This window comes from Acomys minous, assembly GCF_964271855.1.
Source record: "Acomys minous genome assembly, chromosome: 7".
Classification (NCBI taxonomy): Eukaryota; Metazoa; Chordata; class Mammalia; order Rodentia; family Muridae; genus Acomys; species Acomys minous.
In genome coordinates, this window is record NC_140488.1 from 71,073,749 (window position 1) to 71,090,993 (window position 17,245).

Sequence of the window (17,245 nt, forward strand, 5' to 3'; positions counted from 1 at the left end):
CTTACAAGAGAAGATTAAGAGACATAGAGAATACCCCAGGTGATGGCACAGTGGGAACATAGCCACCTGCACATGTGGAGAGAGGTCTTAGAAGAAACTAAAATGACCAACATCTAAATCCCTTCATCTAACCTCCATTTTTTTTGTCTTTTTGTTTTGTTTTGTTGCTTGTTTGGTTGGTTTTTTTCGAGACAGGGTTTCTCTGTGTGACGTTGGCTGTCCTGGACTCACTTTGTAGACCAGGCTGACCTCGACCTTGCATCGATCCACCTGCCTCTGCCTCCCGGGTGCTGGTATTAAAGACATGCGCCACCACGCCCAGTGCTGTTTTTGTTGTTAATTCACCCAGCATGGTGGTTTGTTATGACAGAGCCATGAACTAAACCACTTTTCTTTTTTTTTTAATTAAATTTATTTATTTATTTATTTGTATTACATCTCGATTGTTTAAAAACCACTTTTCAAATATGCTTATAGTACTTCCATAGGAACATGGTCAGTTTTCTCTGTATTGTTTCATTTTAGCATGTGAGCTGTCAAAGTGCACAAATATTCTATTTTGTTTTAATTTGAAGCTGTTCCCTTCATATGAAAGTCCATGAGTTATCTTTAGCGTCCCCCCTTTTCTTCCGTTAGTGGACTGTAGAAGATGTAAGATGTGGTGGCAAGCTCAAGAGAACCTTGCCCCCCTCTCCACAAGCGTTCATGCAAACAATACAGATTGTTTATCTCTACTCACACCAAAAAGCACTTCCTGGAAACTGGAGGTACTGGATGAGAGGCTATAGGGGTAGTCATTAGTGTGCTGGCTTGGTCACTGCAAAGTCTTTAAAGTCCCTCTGCATCCTCAGGTCATTTCCCCTCTTGGCAGTGCTGCTCGTCTCATAATTGCTTCTTTCTTTGACCCTTTTCTCTAATAAACTGAATTTGGAGTTAGACTCCTCCATGCCTCCCCTTCGGGCTCCTTGTTTTTTCCTGTTTAGCCAGTACACATGAAAATGGTGTGTGTGTGTGTGTGTGTGTGTGTGTGTGTGTGTGTGTGTGTGTGTGTGTGTACACACATATACCCCTCAACGAGAATGTGAAAGGAATAAGATTTTTAGATAGTGATAACTCAAGAGGCTTTTAGCCTCAGGTCTCTAATTATTTTGGGGGGCTCCATATGGTTTTTGTTTGCTTGTTTGTTTGGTGCTGGCGAAGTAACCCAGGGTCTGTTTCTGCAATTCCCACCCACAGCATTCACCTGCATCAAGAAGAAATTACATAAAATAGGCGAACACAGAAAAACCAATTTATTTACAGTTTTTTGCCAAAACTAGTAAGAGCCATTCTTGTTGAGTCTCAACTTTTCCCATAGGACAGCTACAATTTACAGATGGAATGAAACAGAAACCATGGGTGAAACATGCCTGTGTTGTGTGGGCCCCTTATTGGACCTAGGAAATGAGCCTTTTTCTAGGGGTGCACCACTCAGAAGTGTTTAAATAGGCATCATAACGTGACTTAGGCTTTTGCTAGGTGCTTGAGTTATTTTTGTTTTTTGTTTTTAATGAGACTATGGGTTGGATGTTATCAAGAAGCAGAGATTATTGTATGGTTGGTTATTGTAATTTATCTTATCATAGAGAGAGAGATGACTAGTCTGGGGCTGAAGTTGTAATTGTTAAAGAAGTAAGAATCATCCATCTTTTAACTGAGAGAAGAGGTTTTAGTCTTTCATAGATTGCAAATTTTCCTTGTATTTGGTTATGGTTAGACAAATGTATAGAATAGTCTTGTTGTCACATTCTGTTTCAAAAAGTCCTTGTCTGATGCTCATATTTTATGAGATTCCTTATGTCCACAAGAGAATAGCTCTGCTTGCTATGGAAAGCTTTCAATAGCTGTCAGGCCAATTGTAGATTGTTAGGGGATGATTTTTTTCTCACTCATTTCTAAGCTACTATAATAAACAGAAAAAAAGCAATGCAACTTTGAAATGAGCCATGGAACTAAACAGCGTTCTCAGAAAATGAAATACAAATGATCAAGAAACATTAAAAAAATGTTCAGCACCTTTAGAAACACTTAAAAAGCCAGGCACGGTGACAAACATCTGTAATCTGCACACAGGAGGCAGAGGCAGAGGCAGGTGGATCTCTACGAGTTCAAGGCCAGCCTGGATTACAAAGGGAGTCCAGGACAGCCAAAGCTACACAGAGAAACCTTGTCTCCGGGGGAAAAAAACTTAAAAAATATTCAACATCTTTAGAAACACTTTAGGCATCATGGAAATGCAAATTAAACTACACTGACATTTTCAGCCTACCCTAGTCAGAATGGCTAAGATCCAAAAAGGAAAAAAATGACTATAAATGTTGGAGTGGATGTGAAAAGAAGGAACACTTATTCACTACTTGTGGGAGTATGAACTGGGGGAGCCACTATGTAAATCAGTGTGAAGGTTCCTCACAGAGCTAAAACTAGATCTATCACATGATCCAGCTATGCCCTTCTTGGGTATATACCCAAAAGACTACATTTCCTACTCTGGAGACACTTGCTCATTCATGCCTATTACTGCTCTATTCATAATAGTCAGGTAATGGAAACAGCATTCAACTGATGAATGCATAATGAAAATGTGCAAGTAAATAGATGGGGTTAGAAACATCACTCTGAGTAAGTTGATCCACACACTTAAGGTAACCGTCACATGTTCTCTGTTGCTTATGAATCTTTGCATATGTGTGCTTCATTTGGAATACCCATATAGGATATCTAACTGCATCAGGAGATTAGGAAGAGGCTGGGGGCCTTTCCCAGGAGGGGAGATAGAATTTAGTGGCCTACAGGGCTACAAGGGAATAATGGAATGAGAAGAATTAAGTTGGGGTGAGGGTGGGAGAGCAGGGTAGAGAAGGTAATATGGGGAGGGGTAAATAACACTAAAGACCTTTCCAAAAAAGTCATGTGGAAAGTTACTATTGTAGAATCTTCCTAAAATATATGCATATACATACATAAAAAGAGTTCAAGATGGAGTTACTCTGTAATGGGATCGTGATGTCCTTACAGGATGAAAAATAAAATTGCCAGTGCCAAGAATGGATTAACTCTTTTGGAATTGTTAGACAGTAAGGTCTCTTGGACCCCCCAGAAGTTCAGGCTATTGATGATGCTATTTAGTTATCCTGGAGAACCTCATGGTAAGACCATCTTGCTGAAGATACCACATGCTTGAGTTACAGAGCATGGGGAAAGGACACTGGTGCTGACCTGGAAGCTTCATTCTTACTGGGTAGCTTTCATAGTGCTGGAAGTTGCTATTCCTGCTACTGAAAGGGAAAAATAATCATCAAATCTTAACCCAGCTGTGAACCCTGTGATCGACAATAACAGCTGGCCTTGCAAAACATACCCACTAGCAAATTGGTGGCGTGAACATGATGGAAGTAAGCAACCACTTTCTGATTGGATTAAGCCCTGATCTACAAGATGAAACCCATACCTGGCACCATTATTGAGCCAAGAACTTGTGGCTAGACTTGCCCTAGGCTCTAGGAGAGAAACAACAACTATTCTTCTACTACATGGACACAATATTAAACTATGAGTTACTCATAATATACTTATAGATTAATGCATTTCTCAACTCTTATCAGAGAAGCTTCTGTTTGCACTGAATGGCCCTTAACACAGAGACCTAGAACTGGGCAAGGTACAGAGACTGATTGACTGCGAAATGTCCAACCCTAAACAGGACATCTATTTTAACACCCCTCCTCCCAAGGCTCAGGGATCATTGTGAAAGGAGAGAAGGAATGAATGTAAGAGCCAGAGGTAGTGGATAACTACATAGAAATAGTATCTCTTGATACACGGTAGGGCAGCCTCACATATGAGCTCAGAGTGGTTATGATAGCATGTACAAGGCCCATGCAAGCTTAAGCTATACCAAATCCCATCATGGAAAGGAGAGGTGGTCACGAAGCCTCACTCCTACCAGAGGTTCTATTGGAAATTCGTGGCTGATGGAATAAGGAAATCAGTTTACTTTAAGACTGTAAGCCCTGGCAGGCCAACCCACATTCCAGGGTAAAGTATATATGGGCAGCACAAATTCAACTTGATAGGTTCAAAAAAGATAGGTTCAGAAACGAGGATACAAAGTCAGGACGTGTGCTGGTTAGTTTTATGTCAACTTGACACAAGCTTGGATCATTTTGGAAGAGGAAATCTCAATTGAGAAAATTGCCTCACAAGTTTGGTACATTTTTCATTTATTTAATCACTTTATGGCCTGATCCTAGCCCTCTCCCCCACCTCCTCCCAGTCCCCCATTTCCTCCTCTGCTTCTTCTCAGAGAAGGGGAGAGTCCTAAGGGGTACCAACCCACCCTGGCCCCTCAAGTCACAGCAGGATTTAGTGTATCCTCTCCTACTGGCTAGAAAAGTAGCCCAGCTAAAAGACAGACAACAGAGTCAGAGATAACCCTTACTTCCATTGTTAGGGGACCCACATGATGACCAAGCTGCACATCTGTGACATATGTGTAGGGGGTCTAGGTCTAGCCCACACATGCTCTTTGGTTGGTGGTTCAGTCTCTGTGAGCCCCTATGGGCCCAGGTTAGTTTAGTCTGTAGGTTTTCTTGTGGTGTCCTTGACCTCAGTGGCTCTTCAATCCTTTATCCCTCTCTTCCTTACAATTCCCCGAGGTCCACCTAATGTTTGGCTGTGGGTCTCTGCATCTGTTTCTATCAGCTGCTGGATGAAGCCTCTCAGAAGACAGTTATGCTAGGCTCCTGTCCTTGAGCATAGCAGATTACCTTTAATAGAGTCAGTGGTTGGTTCTCTCCCTTGGGGTGGGTCTCAAGTTGGTCCAGTCACACATAGTATGCACTCACTTATAAGTGGACATTAGCAATAATATACAGGATAACCATGCTACAATCCACAGAAGTCAAGGAGGGCCTAAGGGAGGATGCTTGAATCTCACTCTGAAGGGGAAATAAAATAGACACCTACACATGGTGGCACACACCTTTAATCCCAGCACTCTGGAGGCAGAGGCAAACAGATTTTCATGAGTTCAAAGCCAGCCTTGTCTATAAAGAGAATCTGGGATTCCAAAATTTAAAAAAAAAAAAAAGATATCTGAAGTGGATGGAGGGAGGGAACTGTGTGGGAGAGGGGTTGGGGGTCAGGTGCTGGGAGGATTGGGGAGGGGGAAAAGGGAGGGGAAGACCAGGAGAGAACTGAAATTGGTAGGCGAGCATCTCTGGGACATGGGAGGCCCCCAGGAGTCTATGGGATGATCCTGGCTGAGATTCCTAGCTACAGGGGATATGGAGCCTGAAGTTTCCACCTCTTGTAACCAGGTGAGACTTCCAGTGGAGGGAGCAGGATGTCAACCTACCCATAAAACTTTCTACCCAAAGTTTTTCCTGCCTACAGGAAATGTTGGGATGAAGATGGAGCGGATGTACCAATAACTGGCACACTTTTCTTGATTGATGTGAGGACCCAGATTACTGTGTGCAATGCCATCTCTGTGATGGCTGGTACAGTTAAAAAACAACAGCAACCACAACAACAACAAAAAACAGGCTGAGCAAGCCAGTAAGCAGCACTCATCCATGGCTTCTTTTTCATTTTTTCTCCTTCAGCTTCCTGCCCTCCTTGAGTTCCTCCTCTGATTTCCCTCAGTGATGGACTGTTACTTGGAAGTATAAGAAAAAATAAGCCCTTTCATGATCACATTGCTTTTGATTGTGGTGTTTTATCACAGCAACAGAAACCTAAGGCAGATAGCCAGATAATAGAGCTTGGATCTGGGAGGAACTGGGAGAGAGGATAAATATTAGTGCTGGCATTAAAGGCATGTGCCCAGCTTCTTGCATGGTTTTGAATTTAGTTAGTTCAACAAAGCAAAATAATGTTATTACATATGAATTTTTTCTGAGACTTGGTTTTCTCATACAACATTGTTTTGCATGGTCAATCTGCGGTACAATATGTACATCCAGTACATTCTTTTATACTGTTGTATTTTTGGAATGTACCAACATTGTGTTTAGCAATTCTTGTGTTCTTAGGATTAAAAATTTTTGACTGTTGTTTTACAAATAGCGCTTATACATACTTTCAAAACTATTGGTTCCTTTCTATGTTCAACACTTTTTTTTTTGTTTTTTGTTTTTTGTTTTTTTTTTTTTCATTTTTTTGTTTTTTGAGACAGGATTTCTCTGTGTAGCCCTGGCTGTCCTGGACTCACTTTGTAGACCAGGCTGGCCTGGAACTCAAAGAGAGCCACCTGCCTCTGCCTCCTGAGTGCTGGGATTACAGATGTGCACCGCCATGCCCAGCTTCAACACATTTTTTAACTGTATACCTAGAAGAATTGCCAGTTCATGTTCAAGTGTGGACAATGCCACCTCTTTTCCAAGGGGGCATTTAAATGTATAATCTCAGCAACAATATTTAAGAGATCCTAGTGACTCAAATATTCTCCCATACTTTGCCATAAAGTATTACTTTTATTAGATATTTTAATCATTTCAACCATGGTTTGTTTTTCTTTAATATCTAAGGAGAAATTCACTTCACATGGTGCATTGGCCTTACATTTTTTTCCTCTTATATTAAATACATGTTTGCCCTTTCTTCCATTTATCTATTGTATAATTTATCTTTTGCTGTTGATGTGTAATTTGTGTATTATTCATGGAATGCTTTATTGACTAGATATCTGCTTCTATCTTGAAGCATGTCTTCATTTTCTTTAAGTTTTTTTTTTTTAATAAATAGAAGTTCCTGTGGGAATGCAAACTGGTACAACCGCTTTGGAAATCTATCTGGCGCTTTCTCAGAAAACTGGGAATAGGGCTTCCTCAAGACCCAGCTATTCCACTCCTTGGAATATACCCAGAAGATGCTCCACCACCCAATAGGGACAGATGCTTAACCATGTTCATTAGTGGCCTTATTCATAATAGCCAGAACATGGAAACAGCCTAAGTGTTCCTCAGTAGAAGAATGGATAAAGAAACTGTGGTACATTTACACTATGGAATACTACTCAGCTATTAAAAACAAGGAATTCCTGAAATTCGTGGACAAATGGATTGAACTAGAAATGATCATAATGAATGGGTTAACCCAGAAGCAGAAAGAGTTAAATGGTATTAACTCACTTATATCTGGACACTAGCCCAAGGGGTATGTCCCATGATAGTCTTCACTTACCAGGAAACTGGGACAGAGGGGACATCCTATTGGGACTCTAGGTGAGAGAAGCAAGGGAGAATGGGGAAATAGAAGGATCCAGAGGGTCCTAGAAACCTACAAGAAGAACATTATGATAGGCAGATTTGGGCCCAGGGGCCCTGCTCAAACTATAGCACCAGCCAAGGACAATACCTGCAGTAAACTTCAAACCCCTACCCAGATCTAGCCAATGGACAGGACATTCTCCACAGATGAGTGGAGAGTGGGGACTGACTTTCACAGGAACTCTGGTGCCCCATATTTGACCAAGTCCCCTGGATGGGGAAGCCTGGCGGCACTCAGAAGAAGGATAGCAGGCTACCAAGAAGAGACTTGATACCCTATGAGCATATACAGGGAGATGAAGTCCCCCTCAGTCACAGTCATAGGGGAGGGGAGTAAGGGGAAAGTAGGAGGGAGGGAGGAAGGGGAGGATACAAGGAATGGGATAACAATTGAGATGTAATATGAATAAATTAATAAAATATTAAAAAAGAAACTAAAACCACTTAATAAATGAAGAGTATTCATTTTCCCTAAAAAACAAACAAACAAATAAATAAATAAATAGAAGTTCCTGATTTCATATTAACTTTACTTGTATTTTGTGGATAGAGCTTTTATGTGCTTTTGAAAAATATTTCTGTATGCCAAGATTTAAAAGCTGTTTGCTCATATTTTCACCTAAAAGTTTAAAAGTCTTTGTTTATATCTAACGTCTTTGTCTGGAGTAGACCATTCATTTTAAAATTAGATATGCCCAATTTTTCTGTCCCCATTTGTTAAATGGCCTCTTAGTGCCCAGTCTTCATCCGTACCCTCTGGGTTGTGTCTCAGGGTTCTGCCTGTGCATGTCTCTGCTCCTGCACTGTCTTCTGTGTTCATTGACCAGTTTTCTACACTTTTCTCAGTTTGTGTCAGTTGTTTCATATATTTCCCCTATTAGAGGAGGGGGAATTGTAGCCCAGAGTGGCCTCACAGTCATGCTGCCAGGGTCTCATGAGTGCTGGGATTACAGATGCATGCCAACACAGCCACTTTCCCCAAATGGTTTCAATTCAGCATTTTATTACACAAAATTTCAAACATATACAAAGGTAAAGAAAATGTAACACCCATCCTTACATACCTGTTACAAACTCGTCTTTGATAACTAAGTATTGGCCAATATCATTTTGCCTATAGTTCCGTCCAACTCCTCTTGCCCTCCTGGAGTACTTTAAGTTCTGAGTATGTGTCTCTACAGCAGTTGTTCTCAACCTTCCTAATCCTGCAACCCTTTAACACAACTCCTCATGTTGTGGTGACCCCCAACCATCAAATTATTTTTGCTGCTACTTGATAACTGTAAATTTGCTACTGTTGTGAATCATAATGTAAATAGCAGATATACAGAGTCTGATATGCAACCCCTGTGAAAGGGTCATTCGTCTCCCAAAGGGGTCTGGGGCTGCTGGTTGAGAAAACTGCTTCAAAAGAAAAGATCTGTTGCCTGACAGTGGTAGCAGCACGCACGTTTAATCCCAGCACTCAGGAGGCAGATCTCTGATTTCAAGGCCTGCCTGGTCTACAGAGTGAGTTCCAGGACAGTCAGGGCTACACAGAGAAACCCTGTCTACACACACACACACACACACACACACACACACACACACAGAGAGAGAGAGAGAGAGAGAGAGAGAGAGAGAGAGAGAGAGAGAGAGAGAGACAGACAGACAGACAGACATAGAGAGAGACAGAGTTGTTTGATATTGCTCTTCATCCTTCTTTATTCTATGTGTTCCTCTGAGGTTTCATAGCCCCGTAAGAAAATCAGGAGCTCAGTATTAAAATGTGGAAATAGATATAAACAGATATCTCACCAAAATGTACATCTGCCAAATAAGTATTTAAAAAGTGATGTTCACCATCGTGTCTGAGGATTACAAATTAAAACAATGACTGCAGCAATACAGACACTTCACATGAACGTACACCAGCAGCGCATGAGAGATCCCATTTCCCCACGTTCCTGCCAGCATTTAGTATTCTCATTATTCTGAATTGTAGCCATTCTAAGAGGTACATAGGTACTGTTTACAGGAGACTGTTTCTCACCAGCTTCTCTGTGTCTGTGGATTTAGAATGTAGTTATAAATAGTTACCTGTATCTGGTGAAAGCCTTTTCCAGAGCAGAAATGAATCAATCATATGAGTATGAGTGATTATAATGACTGTGTTAGAATAACAAGGTATGGCTGAGAATAGACACTTAGTAGCCATGAATTCCTCTGAGATTAGTAAGTATATACACCACCCTCCTGCTTTTTTGTGGGTTTTTTTTTGTATTTTTCTTCATAAATTTCTTTGTTCATTTTACATCCGACTCCCTCTTCTCCTCCCAGTCCCACCCTTCTCCTACTTCTCTCTCTCACCCCACTTCCCCAGGTACCACTCCTCCCTCCCAGAACATCAAGTCACATCAGAAATAAGTGCCTCCTCTTTCACTGAGGCAAGACAAGGCATCCCTGCTAGGGAAATGGGATCCAGAGGAAGGCAACAGAGTCCAAGTCAGAGACAGCCCCCGATGCAATTGTTAGGTGACCCACTTGAGGACCAAGCAGCCCATCAGCTTGTGGGGCTTGTGTAGGGGCTTCTGATTAGTCCATGCATGTTCTTTGGTTAGTGCTTCAGTCTCTTACGAGGTCCCATGGGCCCAGGTTAATTGGCTATGTAAGTCTTCTTGTAGTGTCCTTGACCCCTCCAGCTTCCTCAGTCCTTCCTCCCACTCTTTCACAAAACTCCCTGAGTTCTGCCTAATGTTTGGCTGTGGGTCTCTGCATCTGTTTCCATTATCTGCTGGATGAAGCCTCCCAGATGACAGTTATATTAGGTGCCTGTCTGTAAACATAGCAGAGTGTCATTAATGGTGTCAGGCGTTGGCTCTCTCTCATGAGGTGGCTCTCAAGTTGGGCCAGTCATTGGTTGGCCACTCTCTCAATCTCTGCTCCATCTTTATCCCTGCACATCTTGTAGGCAGGACAGATTTTGGGTGGAGGGTTCTGTGGGTGGGTTGGTGTTCCCCTCCCCTCATTGGAAGTCCCAAATTGACTACAGGAGGTGGCAACTTCAGTCTACTCTCATGTTTAATGACTATAGTATTCCAAAATGTGGAGCGATCATGATTATTCAACCAATTTCTTATTGTGAACATGTACAAGTGTGATTTTTTTTGCAGTACTGCAACACACACATCTGTGTTCATATATCTTTGTGCTTATGTTTAATGATTTCCTTAGAATTCTTTCTTTCTTGAGAAAGTTCTGGGTCAGAACAGAATATGGGCATTTTTGATGATACATTTTATAGATAGTGCTGAATTTGTCACAATAAAAATTGTGCCAAATTGTATTCCCTCAAGCAATTTATGATAGAACATTTTCCACAAACTTAATCTCTTAAATTATTGCTCACATATATGAAAAGTGATATTTAATCACTGTTTAAATTTCTATTCAAAAGCTGTATTGGGGGTTGGGGACGTAGCTCAGCAGTAGAGCTTTTGTTTATCATTTACAGGGTCCTGAGTTTAATCTCCAATTAAATGTAAGAACTATATTTAAAATGATAGTACACTTATGTGTCTTCAAAAGCCCAAATGGCATTGAATAAAATGATCTCCCTCACTTTGATTATGATTTTTCTTGTTGATATTCATGAAATTCAAATTTTCAGGTAATAATTATTCATTGTGACTCTGTGTTTGTGCGTGAATTGTTAACCTGTTGTCCTAGTTTCAGCTGTATAGGGAATAATAGGACACAGATGCTATGAATGGGGAAATGGAAAAAATGAGTGTAGGCAGCAACAGACCTCAGAAAGGGAATGGAAGGCAACACAAAGGAAGAGGGAAATGAGAGGAATAATACTAAGAAGCTTGAAAAAAAAAAGACATGGGTAATCATATTATTTTATATTTACGTAAAATTACATATATATACTTAATTGTAGTTATGCCACTTGAGATGACAATGTTCTCCCAAGAGATTTATCTAACAAAAATTCTAGTTCCAGGCATGGGAAGCTTCCTTTTGAGTTGTTGGTCAGAGGAGTCCAAGAAACACCACCTGCCCCCCCAGAAATGAAAAGCCATTAGTGTTGTCCTTGGTAGCCTCTCAGAAATAGAAGGTAAAGAACCTATTTCTGAAAACACACACACACACACACACACACACACACACACACACACACACACACACACACAGTTTAGAGGAATGGACTAGCTTTCACAGTACTGAAATGAATTATTCAAGCTGCCAAAGTGGAAAAGCAATCAATAGTGGCACTTCTATCCTGGGGATAACCAACAGCCATTTGATTTTCCTTCCGGCCCACCTAATAGAAGAGAACTCATATCTTATACTGTAAATCTAGCCCACTTCCCAAGAGAACTGGCTTCAGCCACTTCATGAAACTAGTATAATTTATAAATACATATCAATATACACACAAATAAATGCAGCTTTCACCCATCACCTTCTTCTTACAATAGAAGGAGACCATTACAGAAATCCACAATTGTTTAAAATGCAGAGAACTGACTGTGGGCTGCTCAGCCCCAGTTGATACATCTACAACACAACCCCTACCCCTGGCTCAGGGAACATCGCCGAAGAGGGGTCAGAAAGACTGTATGAACCAGACAGCAGTTATTTACATATGGCAGGGAAGCTGCACTCAGGAAATCTCAACAATATGGTTGCCTAAACAAGACCTAAAAATTGACATCAGTTGCCGTGTCATTGTTGCTGCAAGAATTCTCAGGAAATCTCAACAATATGGTTGCCTAAACAAGACCTAAAAATTGACATCAGTTGCCGTGTCAATGTTGCTGCAAGAATTCTCACAGGGTTTCATGCCTAGAAGAGCTATGGGCATTTGGTGGTTGCTGGAAGAGGGCAACTCAGTCTTCCCCAGGGATGAGCCCCCTGATAGGTTACCTAGCCCCAAGAGGTCAGCCCCAAACACACATGAAAGCAGCACTAAAGTATCTCAGCAGATTGTATATAGAAGTGTGTGTGTGTGTGTGTGTATAACAATTATAGATGCAGAAGAAGCTATGAATTTGAGTAGGAGTGAGAAGGACATGGGAAGACTTGGAAGAAGAAGGAAGGAAGAAATGATGTAAATAGAATACTTATATATGGAATTCTCAAAAAGTAAAAACGATTTTTGTTGTTTTTTTCCTTTTGCGAGGGAAAGAGATAGAGAGGTGTAGGAACATGAAGTTGGGTGGGTAGGAAAGTGAGAAAGATCTGGAAGGAGTTGGAGGAGGGAAATACGGTCAAAACTTATTGTATAAAAACATTTTTAAAATAAAAATGAATACAAATCAACTTAGGAGAGAAAGGATTTATTTTTACTCACAGTTCCCAGTTACAGGCCATCATAGATGCAATGTCAAAGAGGCAGGGACCTTACAGAGCTAGTCACATGACCCCCACAGTCAAGACCATCAAGAAATGATTGCGTGCATGTACAGTTGTGCACAGCATCTTCTCTACAGAACCCAAACCCATGGAATGGTGCCTCTCAGTGGGCTATCTCATCCCACATCAGTTAACATAATCAAGATAGTCCCCCTCATCATGCCCATAGGCCAACCTGATTCATATAATCCTTTGTTGATACTCTTCTTTTTGTGTGACTCTAGATTATGCCAAATGAACAATTAAAATTAACCATTACACCTGTGTTATATAACATTCTTGTTGGAGGAAGGTCCAACTGTGTTTTCAAATGCTGATTTCAGTGCTTTGAGATCTGCTTACTGCCCTGCCATGGGCATTGTTATGAATGTTGAACTATTGTCTGTAACCATGTGATGATAAGGAGTGTTCCCCAATTATCCCTGATTGGCTAAATAAAGATGCTGAAGCCTATGACTGGGTAGAAGAGAGGGAGGCTGAGTTTTAGGGGCTGGGGCTTGGGGTCTGGAGAGGAAAGGGAAGGCGAAGATAGAGGAGCATAAGATGTAGAAGGAGTAGAAGAAGCCAGCTCACCTAACTATCAGATTTTAGTTTCTAATATCATTCTCTAGTAAAAGGAAAAAGAATTCATGAATGACTACTGGGTCAGGAAATTCAGAAGACAAATGAGAAGTGTACTATAGTGTAAGAAAGTAAGGCAGTGCCTAAAAACCAAAATGATCCCAACTCAAAGAAAACAACCAAGCAAACAAAAAAACTAAATGAAGAACATCAAAGGTACATAGCAGCCTAGGACTAAAAAAAGAATTCCTAATGACCAAAGCTATGCCAAATAGAATAATTAAATAAGGATTATTTGATTATCATCGGGAGTCTAAAATAAATATCCATGAATTCATATTGTCATAAACTCTTTTCTAAAAACTGAATAGAGAAGATAAATTGTTTGTGCCAAACAACTCTAAATAATTTATATTGCCATGTCTTAAGTAGAAAATTATAACTCCTAATTTGTACATACAGGCTGTGCAAAGTGATTTCCTTGCAAGAAGTACAGCAAAAAGGAGGACAAATTATTTTGTTCTGGAGGAACCTGAGAAGCATTGCCTCAGCCAGTTGCCCTAGTGCCAATATCAGGACCCTTAAATCATATAGCTAGCAAGTATCCTTGATGTGATATATGGTGCGGATGGCACTTGGCCTCCATGTTATTCCACCACAAACCTATACTTCTAATATGAGAAAAGCATCAGAGAAATGTAAGTTGAGGGACACTCTATAAAACGTTTGGCCAGGAATTTTCAAAACTGTCAAGGTCATCAAAACAAGACAAGTTGTCATAGCCAAAGAAACACACTGAAATAAGATTCTGAGACAGGAAGGAAAAAAAGAAAAGAAAAGAAAAGAAAAGAAAGAAAGAAAGAAAGCCCACACTATTAGGTTCATTCCTATTGTCTGGAACAACATTATTTCCTTCTTTGTTAAGGCTGAATAGTGTTCACTGGGTATGTATACCACATTTTCTTTTGCCATTCATGTGCTGATAGACATTTAGATCCTCATCTTCATTTCTCCCCGTGTCTTTTCGAAGCTGCTATCTGAGACTATTATAGGTCCTGACTATGTGGAGCCTTATTCTTGCCTGAGAATTGTCTCTATTGAAAGGCTTTAATCCTGATTAAGACTAATTTTATGGAGAGAGTGGAAAAAATAGCTTAAAATGGAATTTTAATCACATAGAGGAATTTTTAAAGTATTTTCATTTCAGCTTCTACCTTCTTATGTTGTCCCCTCCCACCCTCGATTCTCTCTTAGTGAGCAAAGCACCTGGCTCCATCACTATAGCAACTAGCAGCTTGGACCAATTAAGTCATAGCTGTGTAATTAGATACCTAAGTTGCTTATAGAGCCCAGGTTACTGAAGGGGGGAGACAAGCTGACAGGAGGGAGGACAAGGCACAGCTTAACTAGAGAGAAGTGGACAGTTGGAAGCCATCTTCTACCTTCACTCCATGGGAGCCACAGACTCAGGTGTTGACACCATGGCATTTGTCTTCAAACAGTATGCCAGATGTGAATACCAGGCCCCTTCCAGGAGATACATGAGGGAATCTCTCCTCAACCCACGAGGGTGAGCATGTTTTCCCTGCACTGTATTTATAGAACTATGTGCACGGTGCATAAAGCTCTGTTCAGACTGCATGCTCAATGCTCTTACTGTTGCTTCCTGCCTCAGATGGTTTGAAACTTGATAGGAATCCCTCTCCACTCTACCTACCGGAACATACTCAGCCAGCCAGCGAGGAGAGTGTGTTCTTTGGCCTGGGACTCAGTTTTCTCATTTGTACTGATTAAGATTCTAAGAACCAGAAAATGGAACTTTGCTGTCTTACCTTGCTCCATCCCAAAACCCACATATTAACCACAAACCAGAGCTCTAATTAGGTAAAGCAGTTTAGGGTGAATAACTGAAAGATGTTTACACAGTGAAACCGGGAGGGGACTGTGGAAATATGAGTTTATGCAGATGGCAAATGTATATCAAATGTAAATGAAGGATGAGCTTTTGATTTTTCTCTCTTTTATGTGTAGCAAGTCTCATATAATTTCCTTGTAGGAAACTAAGGAGAAATATAATTCATATATCACACAATTCACCTACTTGATGAGTACAATTAAATTGAATATATTCATGGAGTTTTGTGACTATCATAGCTCCCTCAATTTTTTTCAATCTAACCAGTCATAAGCAAACTCTAGTCTACATTCTCTGTGAATTTTCTCATTTGAGACATTTCACACGAACTAAATCATACAATGTGCTCTTTTGTGACAGGGTTATTTTACATAGTATAATGTTCTCAGGATTTATTCATGCTGTGGAATATATGTCTTTTTATTTATTTTACTTGTTTACCTCCATTCTTCTTTGTTTTTATTTTTTAGTTAATTTTTGGTTGTCATACAAAGAAATACTTTTCAATGTGAAAATTTCAGACATATAAATCATTATACTCCATTTTTTGTTTGCCTTTCCACTATCCTCTCCTGTATCCCCTTACCCCTTTTTGATGGTACCCTATCTCCTCACAAATAGTCTTCCATTCGGCTTTTGTACCACTGCCTTCTCTTGTCCTCTTCCCCCACCCCTCCCTTTTTTTAAAAAAAGAACTCTTCCTCTAATCTCATAGTCCCTTTTCTAATTTCATGTTATTATCTGACCAAGCTATGGCTCTTGCAAGTGGTATGAACATCATGAAAGTAACCAAGATGAAACCCAAACTCATAACTGATACCATTATTGTCCCAAGAACCAATAGCTAGACAGGTCATAGGCCATAGAGAGGAACCTATTAATATTATTCTGTTAAATTGACATAGTATTGAGCCAACTCCTAATGGCTTTTCATTATACAACTCTCAACCCTTATCAAAGAGGCTCCAATTTGCAGTAAGTGGCAATTAACACAGAGTCCCACAAAAATGAGAGACTGCAGGATGTTCAACCCTAAATAGGATGTCTTTATCACAGTCTTTCTTTCCTAGGCTCAGGGATCATCATGGAAGTCCTATTTAAGAGGCCAGAAAGAGTGTAAGAGCCAGTGATGGCCAATGATTACAAGGACCATGTATTTGGCTCATCAGCCCATTTATTGACTGTATGGGTTCTGCCAGTATCTAATTTTTAGAGTTGTTTATAGATTGGAGATATTATTAACAATCCTTTGTTTGCCAACTATAATTGGCAAAATTTTTCTCTCATTCTGTAGGTTGTCTCTTCATTCAAATGAAAGTTTCCTTTGCTGTGCAGAAGCTTTTTAATTTTATGCAACTCCAATGGTCAACTCTTTCTTTCTTTGATTATTTTTATTTGCTATATAGAATTGTGCTATATGAACATTTTGGCCCCCATCATTTAATGAACATTTGGTTTGTTTCCACTTTGGATGTCTTATAAACAGTGCTGCTACAAGACATTTGTTTGTAAGGTTTTGTATAGACAGTTTCAGTTCTCTTTGTTAGGGAACCTAGGATTGACTCGTTAGGTCATATGCACCTTTATGTTTAACTTTTTAAAGAACTGTCAAGCTGTCCTAAACAACAGGATTTAAAAAGCTTACCAGTAGTGAATGTGTCCCCAAGTTCCTCAATTTCTGTGACAACAGTTATTCTTTTCCTTTTTTATTAGCATTGCAATGTATGTCAAGTGGTATTTCATTGTAGCTTTGATTTGCATGTCCTTGATGGTTAATGGTTTGCAGCAGCTTTTCACATGTTTATCTTTGAAGAAACATCTATTCAGATACTCTGTTCATTGATTAATTGGGTATTTGTCTTTTAAGTATTGACATGGGATTTTATTATATTTCCACCTAAAGACTGCTCATTAAACTGTGTGGTTTCAAAGAAATGTGTCCCATTTTGAGATTGCATTTTCAATGTTAATGGACAAGATTTATTAATTTGAATGTGAATATAGTTTCCTCATAATTTTTAAATTTTTATTATTGTGTTTGTATACACACACA

The 17,245-nt window shown here is 40.0% G+C and overlaps 1 protein-coding gene across 5 annotated transcripts in view; it reads left to right on the forward strand.

The window, feature by feature from the left end:
* Positions 1-17,245, forward strand: part of MAGEE2 (MAGE family member E2) — a 157,459-nt gene that overhangs the window by 57,605 nt on the left and 82,609 nt on the right. The window contains exon 11 of one of the 5 annotated variants that reach the window (XR_014780695.1): positions 5,437-6,975. The exons of the other annotated variants lie outside the window; for them this stretch is intronic. The gene's annotated coding sequence lies outside the window, so the exon portion shown is untranslated. Of the gene's footprint in view, positions 1-5,436; positions 6,976-17,245 lie in introns of those variants that run through there. 5 annotated transcript variants of the gene reach the window in all.